Genomic DNA, 14021 nt, shown 5'->3' with positions numbered 1-14021 from the left:
TAGCCAGTTTTCCCAGCACCATTTATTAAATAGGGAATCCTTTCCCCATTTCTTGTTTTTGTCAGGTTTGTCAAAGATCAGATAGTTGTAGATATGCGGCATCATTTCTGAGGGCTCTGTTCTGTTCCATTGATCTATCTCTCTGTTGTGGTACCAGTACCATGCTGTTTTGGTTACTGTAGCCTTGTAGTATAGTTTGAAGTCAGGTAGCGTGATGCCTCCAGCTTTGTTCTTTTGGCTTAGGATTGACTTGGCAATGCGGGCTCTTTTTTGGTTCCATATGAACTTTAAAGTAGTTTTTTCCAATTCTGTGAAGAAAGTCATTGGTAGCTTGATGGGGATGGCATTGAATCTATAAATTACTTTGGGCAGTATGGCCATTTTCACGATATTGATTCTTCCAACCCATGAGCATGGAATGTTCTTCCATTTGTTTGTATCCTCTTTGATTTCATTGAGCAGTGGTTTGTAGTTCTCCTTGAAGAGGTCCTTCACATCCCTTGTAAGTTGGATTCCTAGGTATTTTATTCTCTTTGAAGCAATTGTGAATGGGAGTTCACTCATGATTTGGCTCTCTGTTTGTCTGTGATTGGTGTACAAGAATGCTTGTGATTTTTGTACATTGATTTTGTATCCTGAGACTTTGCTGAAGTTGCTAATCAGCTTAAGGAGATTTTGGGCTGAGACAATGGGATTTTCTAGATATACAATCATGTCATCTTCAAACAGGGACAGTTTGACTTCCTCTTTTCCTAATTGAATACCCTTTATTTCTTCTCATCTTTGCATCAACTTAGGTCAGAGACAACCCTCGATTTAGAGAGTAAACTCAAAAGATTTAGCCTTTTTAAAATGAGAAACATGAATCTGTACATTTTAACTGTGCAGCACAAGGGTTGGTATGGAGTAACCCTCATCCCTTTTCAACACAGATGGTTGGAATTCTTAACAAGATATCATTTTCAGTATAGAGTGTCACTTGTTTGTAAATTTTAAATTTTTACATCTTTTTCTCCTGGAAATGAACTGTAGGAATAAAACATTTCCAGCCAGCTATTATCTTCAAGAAATGTAAGAAGGAATTTATAATAATGCCGAACTTCACCTTTGTGTCCTGTTTGAATTGAAACTAGGGTTTCATAATAACAGCATCATAACAATTGATATAGTTAATATATTTCATTTGAAATAAATTCATATGGAGACTTTTTTCTAGAAAAAATCATAATATAAAATATGCTTATGGTATCTATAATAGACTTAAAAACCAAACAACTAAAAAGCCTCAAACAAATAATTCCATTAAAAAGAATGTGAATACACATTTTTATAAAGAAGATATACGAATGGTCACTGGGGATGTAAATTAATGCTAAACATTACTAATTATTAGATAAATAAAAACTCAAATCACAATGAGATACCATCTTACTCTAGTGCAAATAGTTGATATTATAAAGACAAGAAAATAACATACACTGGTGAAAATGTGTAGAACTCTCATATACTGCTGATGGGAATGTGAATAATTAAAACTATTATAAAATATGGAAATTTCTTAAGAATTAAAAATACAAGTACCATGTGATATAGCAACCCCACTAGTGGGCATTTCTCCAAAGGGAAAAAAAAGTAAGTTTACTGAAGGAATACTTGTACTCTCTTGTTAATTGCAGCACTATTTATGATACTGCAGACAGGAAATCAACCTATCAGAAGGTGAACAGACAAAGAAAAAGTGGAATATATGTGCAACATTAATATTATTCAACAATGTTATTCAGTCATCAAAACAATAAAATTCTGTCCCATTCAGTCACACAGGCAGACTGGATGTTATAATGTTAAATGACATAAGCTAGTCACAGAAAGACAAATTCAGAATTTTCTCACTCATATAGGAAAACTAAAATCAGTTCTAATGAAGACAGAATGGATTGGTTTATGACTTCTAGAAAAAATGTGAAGACAAAATCTTTAAAAAACATATGGGATACCATTAAAACATTGCTCAGAGAGTAGTTTATAGCAGTAAATACCTTATCAGTTAAAATTAAAATTATAGTAGAGGAAACTAAAAGGAGAATAACAAAGTAAATAAAAATTAGTGAAAGAATTAAAGATCAGAGCTGGTACAAATAAATAGAGATAAAAATTACAAAGCTACAAAAAAAGGGTTGGCTTTTAAAGATATAAATAATTGATAATTACTTAACTAACTAAAAGACAGAAGCCAAGACTTACAGAAATAGAAAATAAGACATTATAACTGTTACCACAGAAATAAAAAATATTATGACACTATTATGAACAACTATACATAAACAAACTAAAAAATCTAGAATAAATTTATGAATTACTGAAGCACATGACCTACCAAGATGAACTTTAAATAATTACAAAATTTATATAGATCAGTAATGAGAACCAAACATGAATTTATAATAGTCTTCTATCAATTAAAAGTTTAGGCTCTGATAGTATTATTGCAGAACTCTGCCAAATATATAAAATATATATGAAACTACAAAAGACCTCATAACACCTAGGTGATATATGCATATATCTCAATGCTGAAGGCATCACAGTAGTCAACTTAAAAATATAAGATAAAGCAATAGTAAAAAAAAAATAGTAATAATCACAGTGTTCTCAGATCAAACTGAGGGTCAAGCTGCTATTTCTCATGGCCCAATAATGAGATACAGATGGAAGGAAGAGAGTTTTTATTTCAGCAACTGGTTACAAGGAGAAGGCCTGAAAATTATCAGCAGACCAACTCAAAGTTGGAAAGTTTTACAGAGCTTATATACTTTCTAAATTATATGGCTATGTGTAAGTAAGAAATCATCCAAAAACATAAGTGTTTAACTTCTTTTAATCTAGAACATAAGGTCTAAGTCCTGAAGACCTTCCTCTGGAGTCTCAGTAAATTTAATCAGTCTAAATGGGTCCATGCGCTGGGGTGATTATTCTTGTCTTGTCTCCTGCTAAATCATAGAGGTTTGGGGAGTTCTTCCAGACCCCCAATAAACTTGTTTTATCCTAAATAGATAGTTAAGAATTTCTTCAGTAGTTTTTCATGTGTTAGGGCCTGAGAAAAGCCAACACAAAATGCATGGTGGGCTTTCATCACATTCCAGCTTTTGAATAAGAGTTCTGGCTTATATTGGGCTTGTAATATTTAACTGAACCACTCAGCCAGTACTGAAACAGTTGTTATGGGGTCATCTTGTGTCAGTGAGAGCCAGCCTGCCACAGTAGTACTGGAATAAAAGCAATCATGTACACAAATGGAGCAAAACAGGAGCTCAGAAATAAATCCATGCATCTACCATCAACAGATTTTTCACAAGGGATTTGAGAAAAGAAGAACATCAAACCATCTTAAGAAAATAACAATATCTTCACCGCAATGTGTGAGAAAACTGGATATTCACGTATAGAAGCGGAAAACTAGACCTCTATTTTAAGTAATGTTCAAAGGTCAGCTCAAAATGAACTAAGGATTAATATGACATAAAAAACTATAAAACTAGTCAAAAAAGGCAAAAGAAACTTTTTTATAATGATTGGGCAAACTTTGGATGACGTCTGAAAAACCCAGAAAACAAATGAAGAAAATAAACAAATGTAATTACATCCAACTAAGAAGATTCTGCACAACTGAAGATACAATAAATAAAGTGAAGAGAAAACCTAGCAAACTTTCAGCATATTTGAAAACTATGCATCTGGTAAGGGGTTAATACCAAGAACAAATAAGACATACGATTTAACAGGTGAAAAAACAAACAAACAAACAACAAACACTAATTTAAAACGTTCAAAATATGTAAACAGACATTTCTCTGAAAATGACATAGATATTTCAAACAAACATATAAGAGAAATGCCATGAAAATCCATAAGGAAATATATTAAGTCACTTTAGTTCAGTGAATCTATTAGAAAAATGATGGCTATTACTTTAAAAAAAAAAAAAGAATAAGTATTGCCAGTAACATGGAGAAAAGGAAAGGGTGGAAACTGCACAAAACACACTCTTGGAGGGAATGTAAATTAGTAGCACCAGTACAAAACACATTACATAGATTTCTCAAATAATTCACCTGAAAATTACCACAAGGATGAGTGGGGCCAGGATGGGTGACTAGAAACAGCAGTGTTCAGAGGCTCCCATTGATAACAAAGCATAAAAGGCATGTGAACTCTTCACTCACAACTTGGTATCCATGTTCTCCCTATAGAACTGACTAGGAGGATGGTGCGACCCAGGGAGAGAAGGAAGAACAATGTGGTGCAGTGTCCCACCTGGGAGGCACATGGGGTATGGAGCCAACTCCCTCAGCCAAGGGAGAAGGTGAGTAAATTTCTCAAAATAATAAGTAACTTCAGCAAGCTGACAAGACACAAAATCAGTATTCAGCTTGGAAATTGTGCTGTTTTTATGGAACTGTGAAACCCACAGATCAGAAGATCCCACCTGCAAACCCACACCACAAGGGCCTAGTGTCACAACCCCAGAATGCACCTACTCTTAATGGTTTTTCAGCTGGGATCTGCTTAGACCTACTGAACTCCCAGTGGAGAGGAACAACCGGTGCCATGGCTGAAATTGCTTGCTATCTAAGCCACTTTAGCTCCTAGGGGAAGGGTCAGCAGCCAGCAGTAGGACTCATAACTCCCTAACTTGCTAAGCTCCCTGGGAAGAGGAAGAGTGGCACCCATCTCTAGAGGCTGTGCTTTTCCCCTGCTGGAGCAAGGGAGGCTGGAGGGCTTGATCTCAAGACTTGTGACCCACTGCCCAAGACATTGGCTGTGGCATTCTGTGGCCAAAGTGCCTCTTCAGGCCTGACCCTGACACATCTTTCTTCATTGGGTGGGGCTTCCCTCCAGGAATTCTAATAACTAGCCAGAGGTTCAGAGACAAAACACAAATAACCCTGGGCCTGCACCCATAGGGGAGTGGTAGTCACAGTCTCTGCAAACCAGAAGAGACTAGTTAGTTCTGAGGAATCCAGGCAGCCCAGATGAGTGGGTTTTCCCCCAGGAAGGCATACCCCCTCCACCAAGAAACAAAGAGCTTTGTTAAATGCATTATGTTTCCCATGTTGCCCAACTGGGTGAGAGTCTCCAAAAGGGATTTTCAGACACCCAAATAGCAGCAATCCTACTAGCATCTGGTTGGCGCCCCTTGAGGTCAGAGGTCCCAGAGGAATGAACAGGCACCCACTTTGCTGTGTCAAGTCAGCTTCATCCCTGGGATGCAAAGCCGGTTGAACATACACAAATCCATAAATGTAGTCCATCAAATAAACAGAATCAAAGACAAAAACCACATAATTATCTGAATAGATGCAGAAAAAACCATTGACAAAATTCAACTTTTTTTTTTTTTAAGATTAAAGGCTTGATCATTTATTCAACAAAATATCTAGAAAGCCATTTTATCTGCCAGGTACTGCACTGGTGCTAGACTACAAAGATAAACAATACAGTTACAATCTCTGACCTCATGGAGCTTAAAATACATTATACCCAAATATTTGGGAAAAGCCAAGGCAGAAGAGAAAGTAGTAAGAGGGAGCATTCATTAACCTTAACAACAATGAGGCTAAAAAGGACCCAGGGAGATAACTTTTTATGGAGCAGAGGTGGAATAAGCCATATTGAAATTGATCGAACAGTAAGGCATTTTTATTTTAGGTTATATGTATGAAGAAAAGACATAAATATACCAAACTATGAGCTTTCATTGCCTCTAGGCTGTGAGATTGCAAGTTATTACAGTTTTTCTTATCTGTATTTTTCTCACATGTATTTTATAAATGCCTACAATGAAGGTATACCCTTTGTATAAAAAGAAAAGTATATAATGTATTATATTAACACAAGAAAAAAGAAAAACCAGTTTATTGAAATAAATTATTGTGTTTTAAATATAAATAAAATTGAGAAAACTCTCAGTAGAATAGGTATTGATGGAACATAACTCAAGATAATAATAGCTATTTATGACAAACCCACAGACAATATCATACTAAATGGGCAAAAGCTGGAAGCATTCCTGTTGAAAACTGGTATGAGAAAAACAATGACTCTGTCACCATTTATATTTAACATAGTATTGGAAGTTCTGGTTAGGGCAATCAGACAAAAGAAAGAAATAAAGGGTATTTAATTAGGAAGAGAGGAAGTAAAATTGTCTCTGCAAATGGCATGATTGTATGCTTCACTTGACTAGCTTTAAAAAAAATAAAAATAAAACTATATACATATGCATATAAAAGACAAATACAATAGATGAAACCAAAACCATACTGAATAAAATACTGCACAAAGATATAAAAAAAAGAAAATCCCATGATCTCAGCCCAAAAATTTCTCAAAATAATAAGTAACTTCAGCAAGCTGACAAGATACAAAATCAGTATTCAAAAATTACAAGCATTGTTGTACACCAACAATAGACAAGCAAAGTGGCAAATCATGAGTGAACTCCAATTCACAAATGTAACAAAGAGAACAAAATACCTAGGAATACAGCTAGCAAGAAGTGTGAATGACCTCTTCAAGGAGAACTACCAAAGAAATAATAGAGGACACAAAAAAATGGAAAGCATTCCATGCCCATGGATAGATAGAATTAATATCGTGAAAATGGCCATACCACCCAAAGCAATTTACAGATTTAATGATCCTATCAAACTACTCTTGACATTTTTCACAAAATCAAAGAAACCTATTTTAAATTTTATATGGAATCAAAGAAGACCCTGGATAGTCAGGACAATCCTTTTTTTTTTTAGATGGAGTCTCACTCTGTCACCCAGGCTGGAGTGAAGTGATGTGATTTTGGCTCACTGCAAGCTCCACCTCCCAGGATCACACCATTCTCCTCCCTCAGCCTCTTGAGTAGCTGGGACTACCGGCATTTGCCATCACACCTGGCTAATTTTTTGTATTTTTAGTAGAGACAGGGTTTCACCATGTTAGCCAGGATGGTCTCAATCTCCTGATCTGGTGATCTGCCCAGCTCGGCCTCCCAAAATTCTGGGATTACAGGCATCAGCCACCATGCCTGGCCAGTCAGGACAAACTTAAGCAAAAGGAACAAAGCTGGAGGCTTCATGGTACCTGACTTCAAACTATACTAAAAGGCAACAGTAACCAAAACAGCATGGCAATTATACCAAAACAGACATATAGAGCAATGGAGTAGGACAGAAACCTCAGAAATAACACCACACATCTACAACCATCTGATCTTTGACAAACCTGACAAAAGCAAGCAATGGGGAAAGGATATCCTATTCAGTAACTGGTGCTGGGAAAACTAGATAGCCATACACAGAAAACTAAAACTTGACCTTTTCCTTATACCTTATACAAAAATTAACTCTATATGGATTAAAGACTTAAATGTAAAACCTAAAACCATAAAAACCTTAGAAGAAGACCTAGGCAATACCATTCAAGACATAGGCATTAGCAAATGCTTCATTTAAAAAGCCAAAAATCATCACCACAAAAGCCAAAATTGATAAATGGGGTCTAATTAAACTATAGAGCTTCTGAACAGCAAGATAAACTATTATCAGAGTGAACAGGTAATGTACAGAATGGGAGAAAGTGTTTGCAATGTATCCATCTGACAAAGACCTAATATCCAGAATCTACAAGGAACTTGAAGGAATTTACAAAAATAAAAAATAAAAATAAATAAAAACAACACACCTCCATTAAAAAGTAGGCAAAGAACACAAACAGACACTTCTAAAAAGAAGACATTTACACAGTCAACAAACATATGGAAAAAAGCTCAACATCAGTAATCATCAGAGAAATTTAAATCAAAACCACAATGAAATATCGTCTCACACCAGTCAGAATGGTGATTATTAAAAGGTCAGGAAACAATAGGTGTCAATGTGTCTGTGGAGAAATAGGAACGTTCTTACACTGTTGGTAGGAATGTAAATTAGTTCTACCACTGTGGATTACTGTATGATAATTCCTCAGGGATTTAGAACAAACAATATGATTTGACCCAGCAATCCTATTACCAGGTATACACTCAAAAGAATATAAATTGTTCTACTATAAAGACACATGCACACATATGTTTAATGCAGCACTAAATACAACAGCAAAGACATGGAACCAACAATGCCCATCAATGATACACTGGATAATGAAAATGTGGTAGAAATACACGATAGAATACTATGCAACCATAAAAAGGAATGAGATTATGTCCTTTGCAAGGACATGTATGAAGCTGGGAGCCATCATCCACACAAAGTAAGATAGGAACAGATAACCAAATACCACATGTTCTCACTCATAAGTGGGAGTTGAACAATGAGAACACATGGACATAGAGAGGGAAACAACACACGTGGTCAGTAAAGAATGTCACGTTCTGACAATTCCAAGATCTCTAAGTTTATCTTGTAACCTTAAGAGAAGAGGATTATCTAACTTACAAGACTCGAGAATAAACCTGTGACTGTCCTTGGCTTTCAAAGGTCTTATCTGAGATTCTTTGTGGAATAGACTTTCATCAAAACCCATCCAAAATCCTTATGTAGGAATAGGTATTATTTCAGCACTCTATGCAAATTATCAAGTATAAGGCTAAAGTATATATAAGCCAAGTATAAGTCTAAAGTCTATTTTGCAAACCATTAAGTCCTATATTTTTTTTAACAAAAACAAGGAGTTGATAGAAATTATGTTTCAAAACTTATCTTACACTTGTCATTAATTTCAAAATTTATTAGTTTGTTTTTATAAGTTTTCATCTACACTTTTGACTGACCCTGCTTGTTCCTGTGACTCTACCAGCTCTGGCTCTGGCTGCAGCTCATAAAGAACAAGAGAAATAGATAATGTAAAAATCTACAACAATATCCTAGTTCTGAGCAATTATCCTGAAAATCCTGCCAGGTTATGGCAATAAATAGGATACTTATCACTCGGAGGTTTCCTTTTGGGAAAGTAACATTGAAGGAGCTAATTGAGGCTAAGCGCTATGCACCCAAATCCTAGCAAGCATAACTGTCACCATCAGTTATTTGGGTGTGCCACAAGACATCTGTTTCTGTCTTGTTGGAGGAGAACTCAGTTTCATAGTTTTGCCTTAGCATTCGGCTTATAATAAGGAGTCTATGAAACACCTCCCCAACTCTCTGCTGACATGTTTTTTCCCAATCTCAATTCCAAGCTTTGGATTAAAGCACAAAGGGAAAAGAAATGGACCTGAGGGATCCCAAGGCAGATGAAAACAGAAGTTAAAAGGCACAGCGCAGGTAAATGTGGGTAATTCCTGCCAATTAAGCCAACCCCAAGCTTCCTGTTTCATGGATAAAGGCCATGTTAGTATCCATGGGATAAATGAGGTCTAGGGTATCCAAGGCTACTGAAAGCCAGGGAGATAGAGTGTACATGTGTAAGAGTGGATAATTCTCACCCCCTAGGATCCCCTGCTTCATGGGTGCAAGCCACTTTAATACCCATGGCAGAGCCTGCCAAGGTCACTGGAACTCAGAAATACAAGAAAGAATGAGGGAAAGAGGATGCTATTCCATCTCTCCCTCGTGTACCTCAGGTATCTGCTAGGAAGAGAAGGAAACCAGGGATGCCTGATTCCCTCTTTCTACAAGGGTATCAATTCATCTTCAGTCTGTACCCTTTTTGAATGCATCCTGAACTTCTGAGACTCCTTTAAAAGACGGCTTCTTTTTTACTTTCTCCTCCCCAGTTCACTCTTCATGGTTAAATAATTGTGTCTCCGCAATACAGGTCACTCACCTCAGAGGCATTTTCCTAACTGAAAAGAGTAAATTTCTCACACCTGAAAATGGTTGGCTTAAAATTGAGGTCAGGGGAAGGGAACCCTGAAGCCCAACAGGCTGGCAAAAGGGTAAAGTTTTTAGCTAGTCAGGTTTTTGACCTCCCTTTGATGCAAACTGCTGAAATGCTTTGAAACTTTTGAGCACTTCTAAGCCCTCCCTTTGTTTCATTTTCATACATGTTTTCTAACAACCTGATTTGTTTGTTCTTGCCTTCAGGCTATAAAACTCTAAATGGTAATTCAACTGAAGCCTCTGATGATGGCCCTTTATGCTCCTCTTCTAGGAACTCTTAAATAGGCCTCTGAGAGGGGTCTGACTGCCAGTTCCCCAAAACGGTGTCCTCCATCAGTAGGAAGGAGTTAAGTTTAGTCTTTGTCTTTATTCTTATTTTTATTTTAACAGAAGTTAGATGTACTTCTTCAGTGGAAAGAATTAGACAGCCAGGTGAAAGGGGTTCTCCGGAGAATCTTCAACCAGCCTGCATACTAGAAGGAATGAACACTGTGATGAGCCTCAGGAACTGTTGCAGGAATTAGAGAATCAGAGAGACCAAATGGGTGTTATAGTAGGATTTTTATTAAGGTGTACACAGGCTCAGTGGATTCGCATCCAAAAAGCTGAGCCTAGAACAAAGACACGGCTTGATTTTTATCAGCAAGCTTACAGAAGCAGAACAAAGACAGTTAGACAGCGACAGGTCTCATAATCTCTAGTGTAGCTTGTGACCTTGCAGCTGCATCTAAGGAGAAACAGGAACTTACAAAACTTGCAAAATATGTATGGGGAGGAGATAAAGGGCTAAAAGAGGAATTTTGTTTTACTTATCCTTATGATGGGGAGTGCTAGGGAGAGTCTCTGGAACACATTTCTTTTGGCTCCTGACCTCTTAGATAGTGTCATCAGGACCTCACCTGGGCCTGGGCTGTGTCTGTTACTGCTTTTTGGCATGAGATAGCCTAATACAGAAAAACTTGTTTTTCTCTTTTAGTTTAATTTTATTTCATTTCTTTCTTTAATTTCATGCCTCAGAACACATTGTACCATTTGCAGTAGCGATGAGCCTGGCTCCTCCTCTTATTGTGTAGAAGTAGGGGATTGAAACAGGCAGGCAGGAAGCCCACTAGTAGGAACTCTGGCTTTGCAGGAGTCAGTTTACCCCTTTTCTTCCCTTTTACCTGATAAAACCCTGTGTCTGTCTTATAATTTAAATTGTCTGTTAGCCAAAATTTTCACAGCTACAGAACAAATAACCCTGTTTTTAGTTGAATAAGGGAAAGTCCTGCAACACTGGGGGCTAAAAAGAGTAGGAAGCATAGGGATAGAAGAGATAAGTCAATGGATACAAAAAATGCAGTTACATGGAAGAAATATGTCATAGCAGGGTCACTGTGGTTAGTAATAATGCATCGTAGGCTGGGCAAGGTGGCTCATGTCTGTAATTCCAGCACTTTGGGAGGCTGAGGCAGGAGAATCACAAGGTCAGGAGTTTAAGACCAGCCTGGCCAACATGGTGAACCCTTGTCTCTACTAAAAATACAAAAAATTAGCTGGGCATAGTGGTGGGCACCTGTTATCGGAGCTGCTCAGGAGGCTGAGGTAGGAGACTCACTCGAACCTGGGAGGCAGAGGTTGCAGTGAGCTAAGATTGCACTATTGCACTCCAGCCTGGGTGGCTGAGTGAAACTCCATCTCCAATAATAATAATAATCATAAATAATAAACAATAAAAATAATAATGTGTTGTATATTTCAAAGTAGAAGAGAAAATTTCTAGGGTTCTCATCACAAATAAGTTATCAACATTACAGGTGATGGATAAATACCTTTATTTGATATATGTATGCATGTATAGAATAACATCGTCTTCCATATATAAGTGTGCATTTATTATATGTCAATGGAAAATATAATACAATTTAAAATGTAAAAAGTAACACAATGAAAGAAATAGATGGAGAGGCAAGAGAAAATACAAAACAGGCTGGGTGCAGTGGCTCATGCCTGTAATCCCAGCACTTTGGGAGACTGAGGCGGGTGGATCATGAGGTCAGGGGATCAAGGCCATCCTGGCTAACATGGTGAAACCTCGGCTCTACTAAAAATACAAAAAATCAGCCAGTCATGGTGGCAGGCACCTGTAGTCCCAGCTACTCCGGAGGCTGAGGCAGGGGGAGGTGTGAACCCAGGGGGCGGAGCTTGCAGTGAGCCAAGATTGCGCCACTGCACTCTAGCCAGGGAGACAGAGCCAGACTCTGCCAAAAAAAAGAAAGAAAAAATGCAAAACAACACAGACACTTGTGAATGTATATACATGCAAATTCAAAAAAAAATAAAATGTAAAATGTACCAGACATTAAGACAAATAAGGCTAAGAGAAGATGGCACAAACTCACACTGAGTACATAAAGAAAGCTGCGGGTCACTCCCTCTCCTCTTTTGAGTGCCTGTTTAATTAGAAAATAGTGTCCTGATTATGATACCTCTGATGCCAGGAGGCCAAGGTGGGTGGATCACCTGAGGTAGGAAGTTCAAGACTAGCCTGGCCAACATGGTGAAACCCACTCTTTACTAAAAATACAAAATTAGCCAGGTATTGTGGTGTATGCCTGTAATCCTAGCTACTTGGGAGGCTGAGGAAGGTGATTCACTTGAACCCAGGAGGCAGAAGTTGCAATGAGCTGAGATCACGCTATTGCACTCCAGCCTGGGCAACAAGAGCAAAACTTCATCTAAAACAAAACAAAAGAAACAACAACAACAACAACAACAAAAATGAGAAAATAGTGTCCTGAGACCCAGTAAACTGGCACAAGGGCCTCCACCAGCTGTGCTTCTTATCTGTACTCTTTATCACTTCTCTTCTCCACCCATTTGTTTTTCCTACTGGTGCTTTATTTTCTGAGATAATACTGCAAGAGACTGAGCTGCATGTTATTACTGTTAAACTGCTGGAGAAAAATGTCACAGTTGAGATTAATGTTCATCCCTCATGAACTTTTACAACTGAAACAATTGAAAAATCCACAAAATCATATCTACTGATGCCCATTATGAATCCCCTCAGTGGTTGTCTTGCTATATCCTGTGATAGTGAGGTCAGACCACTAGTTAAAGAAGTTAAGACGAGTAGTGATGTTTCTGTAGATCGAACCTCTGTTTATATTGCAGCCCTTTTGAATTTACATAGAATAATACCATATATACCTTGGAGAAAAAGAAGAATAGAGGGAAAAGTCTGGATTACTTTGGCTCTTACCTCAACCATGTTCTCCTTAGTGTTACTTCTTATTAGTGAAGATAATCTTGAGTGTCCATTCTACAACTTCTAAGAGTAAGGTTAGACTTATTATTTATCTTTTTTCATCAGTCTTGCCCTCTTCTCTTCACAGGCTCTGGTAGCTCCACTTCTATAAGATGAACTTTTCTCAATTTTACATATGAGCAAGATAATGTGATATTAGTTATTCTGTACTTAGCTTATTTTACTTCACATATTATTCTCCAGATTTCTCTGTGTTTTCACTAGTGACAGGATTTTATCTTATTTAATGGCTGAAGTGTTCTCCATTGTATTTTACATTTTAAAATCCATTTATCTGCTGATTGGCACTTAGGTTGAACTAATGTCTTGGCTGTAGTAAACAGGGCTGCAGTAAACATGGGAGTGCAGATATTTTCTCAACACGTTGATTTTTTCTTTTTTTAGTCCTTTGATAGGAAGTCTCACTATGTCACTCAGGCAGCAGTACAGTGGTGTAATCTTTGCTAACTATAATTTCCCAGGTTGAAATGATTCTCATGCCTCAACTTTGTTTGTTTTCAATAAGTTGTTTGACTTTCTCATATATCCTGGCTACTGATTCCTATGAAACGCATCATGTGAAAAATTTCTCCATACTTCTATAGGACATTTTTTTACCCTGATGGAAGTTTTCACTGTTGTGATTGTAATGATTTTGCTGTGAAGAAGCTTAAAAAAATTTCATGTGGGCCGGGCACGGTGGCTCACGCTTGTAATCCTAGCACTTTGGGAGGCCGAGGTGGGCGGATCACAAGGTCAGGAGATTGAGACCACGGTGAAACCCCGTCTCTACCAAAAATACAAAAAAATTAGCCGGGCATGGTGGCGGGTGCCTGTAGTCCCAGCTACTCGGAGAG

Source organism: Hylobates moloch, unplaced genomic scaffold (assembly GCF_009828535.3).
Source record: "Hylobates moloch isolate HMO894 unplaced genomic scaffold, HMol_V3 SCAFFOLD_25, whole genome shotgun sequence".
NCBI classification, from domain to species: domain Eukaryota; kingdom Metazoa; phylum Chordata; class Mammalia; order Primates; family Hylobatidae; genus Hylobates; species Hylobates moloch.
Note: the sequence above shows the minus strand (reverse complement) of the source record.